Genomic DNA, 10,000 nt, shown 5'->3' with positions numbered 1-10,000 from the left:
AGAGTGGAGGCTACCACGTGCTTCCTCCGACACACGTCCAGCCAATCAACCGCTTCTTTTCACCTGGCAGCGCGGACTCTCACTGAGGGGGTGTACCGTGTGGAAGGATCACACTACCCCCCTTAGATCCTATCCGCGCTGAGCAGGCGCCCCGACCGAACTGTAGGAGTCGCTGTTTACAACGACCCGGACCCACCCCGCCAGCTTCTCCCACCCTCTAATACAGCCAATTGTATTAGTGTGAACGGCCAGCCAAGCTGGTGACAACCCCGGAACTGTGAGCTAGCGTCTCCGGTGTTGGTGACGAACGCAATCTCCGCTATGCCACCTGACCGCCCGACCAGGTGTGTTTTGACCATAGATATATATAAAGAATTGCTTGGAAGAATGTATTAAATCTTTTTTATTTTCATATGAAAGTCCATTATAATTATGCAGTATGAAAACTACATCTCTGACGTTTTTAACAAACCAAAAGGTTGAAATTGAAAAAGCTATGGTTATCTCAATAGTAGCAGGGGGAGCATTCCTGTCGCCATGCATGGCGGTGTGAGTGGTGCGGGCTGTTTTGTGTTTTCCTTCGGTCATGGTGTGCTTTATCGGGGGGGGGGGGGGGTGTCTTGGATGGGGATGTGGTGGGGATTGATATGTGGGGTGTTTGGGTCCGACTGTCCCGGGGGGGTTCAGATGCCTTCGAGCAACATTGTACTATTGTACTTATTTTATGCCATTCTTAAGTCTGCACGTTTACATTGCACTACTTTCATTGTCTTTTATACCTATTCTTATATCTGCAATTTATGCATTGTTTTTTATTCTGTCAATCTGTGTGCTGATTCTATGTCTATGTTCATTTTATACTATATAGATAGTTATTAATATTTATTATGGTTATATTGTAGAAATGTGTGCATTGCAATGTCTGTAAAGTCGCGATGACTTGAAAATGAGGGTGACCTCGATTGTCTTTGAGAATAAATAAAGGTTGATGATGATGATGATGATGATGATGATGATGATGATGATGATGATGATGATGATGATGATGATGATGATGATGATGATGATGATGATGATGATGATGATGATGATGATGATGATGATGATGATGATGATGATGATTGTAACTGAGGGGTACAATTCCCTGACTGTATTGTTAAGTATGGTATTATTAAACCACTACCTCTTGTACTTTAACTTCTGGCCATCCAGTACATGATATAGATATGATGAACACTTTCCCACCTGATGAAACGAAGTCCACACAAATGTACAAATCGAATATTTAATATAGCAAAAGGTATATACAACGTTCACTTGTTTACACTTATGATTTGAAATGCACTTGTATGGCAAATGAGTATTCGTAGGTAAATCAACATTGAATGTCCAATCTCTGGTTACGCAGGGAGTAAGTATACAACCCGGTTCTTTAGGAAACTATAGCGATGGTACTTAAATGATTATAGCTGGATACACTAAGGGGGGGGGTTAGAGAAGCCGCTGGCGGTATCCCATCTGGCCGACGATTTCTTGGGAGAATTCAAAGTCTTGAACACGGTGCCCACAGAACCTCGGTCCGCAGATGAATACAGCTGGACCCTCTGGTGGACGGTAGCTGCCGGTCCACAACGGAGAGACGTGAGGCGACCTCACTGGTGTAGAGCGCCGTCTCACCTGGACTCCTCTCCGGGGGGTAGTTCCAACACTCCGCAGTGTTGGCCGTTATCCATGGAATAATCAAAGCACCCAAAGCATAATCCAAGCCGTGGAAGGCTCGCCGTCGTCCGGGTAGAGTAATCCAATGTACAGGTCCAGTCGCCCTGGCCCGGAGCTCCTCGGATGCAAGCACCACTAGTGGTCTGCCCAGCCTGGTTAAGACTCCAGATAACGTCAGGAACGATGGGGGTACTGATAACTTTATAACTCTAACCGAACGATGCACCATACATAAATAGACTATTATTAGCTTAATAGAATACGTCCAACTCGACGGTATAGTGCCAAACTATGACAATTCAACTATTAATCCACACGATATCTCAATGCCTATTCTGAGGCCAAGTAGGCCTTACTGCACCACACGTGCGTCGTGGGTGAGGCTTCGCGTCTGTTACTCGGTTGGAGGGTAAAGAACTAATGGACTAAAAGAAGGTTCTACTTTACTTGCGCCATATATATATATGCGCTGTGAACAAATAGTACCATTCGTATTTCGCCAGACGTATTCCTACGCGGAACCGGGCTTGCCTCGGCATGTTGGGCGGCACGATTGAACTTGAACCTAGGGGTATGGCTGCTGGCGCCAGGTTCTCGTCCAATGGTAGAATGAAACTATTATGGGCTGTTTAGTAGACTAAAGGGATATTCAGTGCATATTGTACAAGGAATATACAGGGGATATCAAACAATATACAAATACTATTTAAATATATATATATAAATAAATATATATATTCGGTTTAATCTGATCCTTCACAACAGCCGCCCCCTAATTAGTCCCACCTAATTAGCTAAGCAGAGACAGATTAACCGCACTGTCTACCGCTCAAGGTCCGCTGTAAGGGTCAGTCAACTCACAAAGTCATGGGGTCATGGTCATCATCGATAGTATCTGGGAGTCGGGGCAGTTCTATTAGCCTCGCCACGGGTCGTGTGTAAGTTCGCCCTTGGACGAGTACTTCAGCTGCTCGGACCTTGCCATCGGCACCGGTGATCACTTTGCTTACGCGGCCAGCCGGCCACATAGCTCTGGGTAGTGACTGGTCGATAATCATGACGACTGTTCCTTCTGTCAAATTGTCTCTCTCTTTTACCCACTTCTGGCGGGTCTGTAGAGACGGTAGGTAGTGGAGTAGGAAGCTGCTCCAAAACTTGTCAGCTAGTACTTGACTGTACCTCCACATTCTTCGGCCGTTCGCTTCTTCAGGCCTGTACATTGTCTGGGGTAGCGCGGGGTCCAGCCGCCCCATTAAGAGTGTGTTGGGGGTGACTGGGTCGACATCTGCTACATCACTGGAGACGTAACCGAGGGGCTTTGAGTTCAATACTCCCTCGATCTCCGTGAGGACTGTCATTAGGACTTCTTCCGCCACAGTCTGGGCCCCAAGCACGGCGTACAGGGCTGTCTTTATGGAACGTACTTCTCGTTCCCAGGTTCCACCGAAGTGGGGTGCGTTCGGGGGATTAAACTGGAAGTCAATCTGGGATGGAGCGAGGTGGGTCTTAAGTTCTGGGCCCATAGCTTGGAAGCTCTCTCTCAGCTCTCTTTCTCCGCCTTTGAAGTTTGTCCCGTGATCAGACAACAATGTAGACGGTTTTCCTTTCCGTGATGTGAATCTTCGGAAGGCCATAAGGAATGAGTCTGTGCTCATGGTCGGAAGGAGCTCGATATGTATCGCTCTGGTGGTCATGCATTTGAATACAATACCCCACCGCTTCTCGGTTCCTCTTCCTCTCTTTATATACAACGGGCCAAAACAGTCCATGCCTGTGGAGTGGAATGGCTTGTCGCCGAGTCGGAGGCGACAGGGAGGTATGTCAGCCATCCGTGGTATGCTGGGCTGCGCGCGCCACTTTCGGCAGTCTAGACAGGTTCGCTGGAAGCGTCGCACCGCTTCTCTTCCTTGAAGTATCCAATAGCGACGTCTGATCTCCGCGAAGACTCTCTCTGCTCCTGCGTGGTGTACATCCTCGTCGTATTTCTTTATGATCAGCTCTGTGACCTTGTGTCGGCTGTTCAAGACTATCGGGTACTTAATGTCATCCGGTAGATCGGGGGCTCTCCGCAGGCGACCACCCACTCTGATGAGATTATGGGCGTCACTCTCGGGTGCCAGGTGGAGCAGTCTGCTGTCTGATGGGACGGGCTTTCCTCCCTGTAGGCAGTCTAGCTCATCGGGGAACGAGTCTCTCTGGGCTCGTTGTAGTAGAAGAAGTTCTGCTTCTTCGTAGTCAGCTGCTGACATGTCAGTGGTGGACTGAATCTCTGGGTGGTGCCACAGGAATGTCTTTTGCTGCGCACTCTCTAGGGTAATGCAGTCATCTATGTTGGGGTCTGTGGCGGCGACTGTGCTCAGTCCACAGAACATAGGTTTCTTGTTCTCAGCCTCCTCGTTACTTGCTTCCCGTGGGGTGGGCGTAGGCCACTCTTCTTCGGGGAGCTTGAGGAATTCTGGTCCGTCACTGTAGATGTTGCGACGGGTGAGGTCATCCAGAGACATTCCCCGGGTGATGACGTCAGCTGGGTTGTGTTTGGTGTCCACATACCGCCAGCTCGCTGCTTCTGTTAACTCTTGAATCTCGGTGACTCTGACTCCCACGAAGACTTTGTATCTGCATGAATCAGACTTGATCCATGTGAGTACTGTCGTGGAATCTGACCACAAGATTGTTCTGTGCACCGGAATGGTGAGTTCACGTTGGATTAACGTGGCTAGATGCGCTCCTGCTAGGGCTGCGCAGAGCTCTAGACGCGGGATAGATTGTTGCTTTCGTGGGGCTATTCTTGAGCGGGCCAGGATGAAAGCAGTGTGTATCTTTCCTCCCTTCTCTTGGGCACGCAAGTAGGCCACCGATCCATAGGCTACTTCGGAGGCGTCGCTGAAGACGTGTAGATCAATCTTGCATGTCTCTGGCCTCACTGTGGATGGGAAGTAGCTGCGGCGTATATTGACGCCTGGGAGTGAGCGGAGTTCCGTCTCCCACTCTCTCCATGTTGAGGCAAGGTGTGCGGGTATTGGGTCGTCCCAGCCCTGGTCCTTGTCCCATAGTGCTCGTACAATCATCTTTGCCCTGGTGGTGTAAGGTAGAATACATCCCAACGGGTCATATTGTCTGGCGAGTGTTCTGTACACACTCCGTCTGGTGGTCGGTATCGCGGTCGACCTTCCCTGCTCTGGAGTCAAGGGTTTGTGTCTATAGTGGAGCGAGTCTGTTTTGAAGCGCCAGACTAGTCCTAGTGTCATTTCTTGGGCTTCTCCTGGGATGGTCGCCATCCAGGTCTCGCTGCTGGCAGCCTTGTCCGCGGGGGAGAGGCTGCGCAATACGTGCGGGTCACTGCTGGCCCACTGCCTGAGGTCAAAGCCGCCTTTGATCAGGGAGGCGCGTAGCTTGATTAGGAGAGCCTCGGCTTCTTCTTGAGTCGAAACGCTTTGTAAACAGTTGTCCACGTAGAAACTGTTCTTCACACTGTGTTGGACCTCTTCATCTGCTGCTGGGTCCTCTGCGACGTGTTTCTGTAGTGCAAATGTAGCACAGCACGGGCTGCATGTGGTTCCGAAGGGGAGTACTTCCCACTGGTAGATGGCTGGGTTCTCATCTCCGATCCTCTCTCTCCATAGGAACCGCAGCAGGGGCTTGTCCTCCTTCACTAGTCTCACCTGCAGGAACATCCCTTTGATATCCCCGCTGATAGCCACCTTGTCCTGGCGGAAGCGCAGTAGCACGCCTAGTAGGGAGGGGCCGAGTGTGGGGCCGGGCAAGAGCTCTTTATTCAGATTTTGGGATCCGATCTGGTAGCTGCAGTTAAACACAATGCGATCCTTGCCGTTGTGATGGACCTTGTGATGCGGCACGTACCATGATTCGGTCGTCTGATCGGCCTCTTTAATGTCAATCTTTGTCACGTGTCCCGCTGTGATTAGCTTCTCAATCTCAGCGCGGTACACACTCTCTTGAGCGGGGTCTTTGGCTAGGCGCCGCTCCGTGTTCAATAGATAGCGCTCCGTGGCGTCTTTCTTTGCGTGAAAGGTGGGCATTCCTTCTCGCCTTAGGAGTGGAGTTGCGTATCTCATCACTCCGCCGACTGTGACTCTCTTTGTCCCTTGCTCGAGTAGGTTGATGGCGTAAATGTCTTCTTTAGAACGAATATCTTTCTTTTCGTTCTTAAAGGGCATTGTCTCTAGTGTCCATAGCCTCTCGACATGCTGCAGGAGAGTGGTGTCTTCTTCTGTCGTTCTGGAGTGGAAGCAGCTAGTGGCTGCTGTTCGGTTGAGAGATTTAGCGAGGGGGCCTTGTAGTGTCCACCCTAGGCGGGTCTCGACTGCTGCAGGACAGCCTCGGGGTCCTGTATGGACCCGGTCAATCGGGACTATGAGTTCTGCATGGTCGGAGCCTATCAGCAGGGTCGGGGTAGCGCCGTCTATGAGCGGGATAGGTAGTTGTCGCAGGTGCACATATTTATCCATCAACTTGGCGATAGGGTAGGTGTACTGCGATAGTCCTATTTCTTGGCTGGTGAAAGCATTTGTAATCTTATACCGTCGCTCTGGCTGCCCGTTTGCTGCGATAGCGAAGGAGACATTCTCGCCCTTTATCGTCTTTAAATCTCTTCTTATTGTCCGAATCGTCATTTCGTTCTCGCTCCCCCGCAGTCCCAGCTGGGCCGCAGCGGACGCGAGCAGAAGGGTCTTCTCTGACCCGTCATCAAGGACGGCGTAAGTGTCCATGACTTTATCTTGGTAGCTCAATGTCACACGGACTACCTTTAAGAGCACTTGGGCGCCGCTGCTGCTGGCGGGGTCAATGTACATGACACTTGCCTTGGTGCCGCTCGGTGGTGCAGGTGAAGGCCGTCTTCTGTTACTGTCATGTAGTATATCTAGATGGGCTCCGTCGCACCGACTGCACCTTTTCTTTAGGCGGCATTCGGCTGCCATGTGTGGTCGCGCACATCGGTAACAGCGCCTGTTGGACTTTATCCATTGACTCACTTCTTCTGCATTCATCTTTGTGAATAGGTCACATTGTGACAGCCAGTGTTCTTTCTCACAGTAGGGGCATACCATCTTCCACTTCTCTTTTCTCGAGGGGGTACTGTGGCTCTTACTGCTCGGTACTGACTCGGATTGGTGCATGACAGTCACCGATCTTCTTCCATCATTTATTCTCCTGGGTCCCTCTCTGGAGCTTGGCGTGCTCCGCCCGAACGTATCCAGTCGTAAGCTGCTGACTTCTCTCGCCAGGAAGTCGGCTAGATCAAGGAGGGATGGTTCGGGGCCGTTAGGATCCCGGTAGTCTCTTTGCCGCCTAAAACGCTCCCATATACGTCCATATCTCTGGTCCAGCGCTGCTAGGGCCGCTGTGTATGGTGTCGTAGAGGTGGCATAGGCTAGCGCTATATTGTGCGCTCGCGGTACTTTCAGGTGCTTCAGTAATATTGCATACTTGTGGCGTTCATCAGCGACATCCACCATCATTGTCTCTAAGCACATCCGGAGCTCCGTGTACTGTGCTCGATTCTCATAGGTGAAGTCTGGAAATGACGGCGTGGCAATGTATGACGCCGTGGATGGCTGATACATCGGCGAGCGTTGGGGGAGAGACCTCCTAGGCGAGTCCCCTCTTGCGCCCCTCTGTGGGCTGGTACCGACAGGGTACCATGGCCCGCTGGTCCAGGTGCTATTCCTCGGGGCTGGTCGTGCGTCGTGCTCACCCGTGAATAGAGTCGGGGGTCTGTAGCGCAGCGCCGCGGGGGTATAGCCTGGGCTGTACTGGACCTCCTGGTCCGGTGGAGTACTGTGCTGTCGTCGGGCTTGGTTCTCCTCCTCTCCCTCTTCTTCCTCTATCAGGTCTTCCAGATCCTGTAATCGTTTATTTAGCTTCTCCGCAGTGTATGCCGCTCCTTCCTTGTAGCTGGGTCTCGCTTGGACCGGTCTGGGAAGGGGGTCAGCGGGGGGTATAGGCTCGGTCTGTTGGTCAAGTTCAGGGTCGCTTGCTCGGTTAGGAGACGCTGCCCTTGACTGTTGTCTCGACGAGTTCCTTGAACCCCTGGCGGAGGGAGAGGGTGTTGCCTTGCGGATCAGCTGCTCCATTAGCTGCGCTTGTAACTTGTCGCGCTCGACTTCGCGCTTGGTGAGATCTGCTTCTCTTTGGGCACCGGCAGCGGCGCGCTGGGCGTCGGCCCGGTCTCTTGCCATATTCTCTTCCGTCTGAAGGCGTCTCATCTCCAGGCATATGCGCTCTTCTTCGCTCCGTTGTTGCGCTTGGAGTTGTTCGCGCTCGCTAAGCGTCTGTGCTTGGAGACGATCGCGTTCACCCTGAAGTCGATCGCGTTCGGTAGAGGCTGTCAGGCTGACGAGGAACGCCTGTTGTAGCATCCTCTCCGCTTCGCTGGGGGAAGGCGGTTGTGGAGGTGAGCCGCTCCTGCGTGAGCCGCTCCTGGGTGTACTCGTTGGGGAGTCCTGGAGCTCTATTTCCTCTGCGCTCTCCTCCTCTTCTTCCGTGCAGAGTTCTCTCTCTGTAGGGTTGTCTTCCTCCCGGGGCTGGTCGGGGACTACTTCTTCGGTAGTGGCGGGGGGTAAAGGCATGTCCGCTCCCTCCTGGTCCCCACCGTGAGCTTGGTCAGTTACATTAGGACCTACTAGGGCCTCTGTGGTCGGGGAAACCTGGTCGTTAAGGTCAGACATAATTTTACTTTCTACGTTTACCGCGTTTACCGTTTGTCGAAGGCTAGGTAGTTGACTGACAGCGTAATCCTCTAAGTACTGAGGTGTCTGTCGTCTGCGCCGCGGGCGTTCTACGTTAGGAGGACCGTTTCGTGGAGTGTTCATCATAGGCCATTTTAATATTAATAACACTATATTAATATTACACTAGTTACCCTCCGGCTCGAAGGACCAATTGTAACTGAGGGGTACAATTCCCTGACTGTATTGTTAAGTATGGTATTATTAAACCACTACCTCTTGTACTTTAACTTCTGGCCATCCAGTACATGATATAGATATGATGAACACTTTCCCACCTGATGAAACGAAGTCCACACAAATGTACAAATCGAATATTTTATATAGCAAAGGGTATATACAACGTTCACTTGATGACATTTATGATTTGAAATGCACTTGTATGGCAAATGAGTATTCGTAGGTAAATCAACATTGAATGTCCAATCTCTGGTTACGCAGGGAGTAAGTATACAACCCGGTTCTTTAGGAAACTATAGCGATGGTACTTAAATGATTATAGCTGGATACACTAAGGGGGGGGGGGGGGGGGTCTTAGAGAAGCCGCTGGCGGTATCCCATCTGGCCGACGATTTCTTGGGAGAATTCAAAGTCTTGAACACGGTGCCCACAGAACCTCGGTCCGCAGATGAATACAGCTGGACCCTCTGGTGGACGGTAGCTGCCGGTCCACAACGGAGAGACGTGAGGCGACCTCACTGGTGTAGAGCGCCGTCTCACCTGGACTCCTCTCCGGGGGGTAGTTCCAACACTCCGCATTGTTGGCCGTTATCCATGGAATAATCAAAGCACCCAAAGCATAATCCAAGCCGTGGAAGGCTCGCCGTCGTCCGGGTAGAGTAATCCAATGTACAGGTCCAGTCGCCCTGGCCCGGAGCTCCTCGGATGCAAGCACCACTAGTGGTCTGCCCAGCCTGGTTAAGACTCCAGATAACGTCAGGAACGATGGGGGTACTGATAACTTTATAACTCTTACCGAACGATGCACCATACATAAATAGACTATTATTAGCTTAATAGAATACGTCCAACTCGACGGTATAGTGCCAAACTATGACAATTCAACTATTAATCCACACGATATCTCAATGCCTATTCTGAGGCCAAGTAGGCCTTACTGCACCACACGTGCGTCGTGGGTGAGGCTTCGCGTCTGTTACTCGGTTGGAGGGTAAAGAACTAATGGACTAAAAGAAGGTTCTACTTTACTTGCGCCATATATATATGCGCTGTGAACAAATAGTACCATTCGTATTTCGCCAGACGTATTCCTACGCGGAACCGGGCTTGCCTCGGCATGTTGGGCGGCACGATTGAACTTGAACCTAGGGGTATGGCTGCTGGCGCCAGGTTCTCGTCCAATGGTAGAATGAAACTATTATGGGCTGTTTAGTAGACTAAAGGGATATTCAGTGCATATTGTACAAGGAATATACAGGGGATATCAAACAATATACAAATACTATTTAAATATATATATATAAATAAATATATATATTCGGTTTAATCTGATCCTTCACAACAATGATGAT

General features: G+C 50.7%; 1 protein-coding gene across 1 annotated transcript in view; it reads right to left on the bottom strand.

Moving 5' to 3' along the window:
• Nucleotides 1–10,000, bottom strand: part of LOC311228417 (NBAS subunit of NRZ tethering complex-like) — a gene marked incomplete at its 3' end in the record, with an annotated part of 401,827 nt that overhangs the window by 15,708 nt on the left and 376,119 nt on the right.

The sequence above is a fragment of the Notolepis coatsorum genome (assembly GCF_963971535.1).
Source record: "Notolepis coatsorum genome assembly, chromosome: 5".
Lineage (NCBI taxonomy): Eukaryota > Metazoa > Chordata > Actinopteri > Aulopiformes > Paralepididae > Notolepis > Notolepis coatsorum.
Note: the sequence above shows the minus strand (reverse complement) of the source record. Positions and strands in the feature narration are given on the sequence as shown.